The sequence below is a fragment of the Buceros rhinoceros genome, unplaced genomic scaffold (genome assembly GCF_000710305.1).
Source record: "Buceros rhinoceros silvestris isolate BGI_N320 unplaced genomic scaffold, ASM71030v1 scaffold12004, whole genome shotgun sequence".
NCBI lineage: Eukaryota > Metazoa > Chordata > Aves > Bucerotiformes > Bucerotidae > Buceros > Buceros rhinoceros.
In genome coordinates, this window is record NW_010410109.1 from 13,457 (window position 1) to 13,917 (window position 461).

The 461-nt window shown below is 38.8% G+C and overlaps 1 protein-coding gene across 1 annotated transcript in view; it reads left to right on the forward strand.

The window, feature by feature from the left end:
• PUS10 (pseudouridylate synthase 10) overlaps nt 1-461 on the forward strand; it is a 26,801-nt gene that overhangs the window by 12,002 nt on the left and 14,338 nt on the right. The window lies entirely within an intron of this gene.

The window sequence follows — 461 nt, forward strand, 5'->3', positions numbered from 1 at the left end:
TGTTTTTTTTGTTTTTTTTTTTTTTTTTTTTAACCGTACATGAGACTTTTTCAGTTTTGTCATTTTCCGGGATCTCTGTTTTCCAGAGTCTAAGGAAAGCTCGCACATTGCCTTCCTTTTCCTGCCAACACTAGTATACTGCTCCGCGAGATAAGTTGTTCAGGTTGTTAGCATGTTAAATTCTATGGAAAAAACATGTTTCTGAAACATTCTGAAAGGGGAAAGACTGGTCCTTGTTCACTTTAATGAATGCTAGAGATAGGCATGTTGGAACCTGCAATACCTGCAAGTAGGCAAAAGGTTTTTTCAAACCCTGTTTTCAGCTTTCAGATGCTGACTAACATTCTTAAACTGTTTCTGAAATGCACCGGCTGAACATGACATTTGGATGTTGCCGGGTAAATTCAGAAACACTGTCATCTTGACTGTGACATTTCGGCAAACGTGGCTAGAATTCCTGC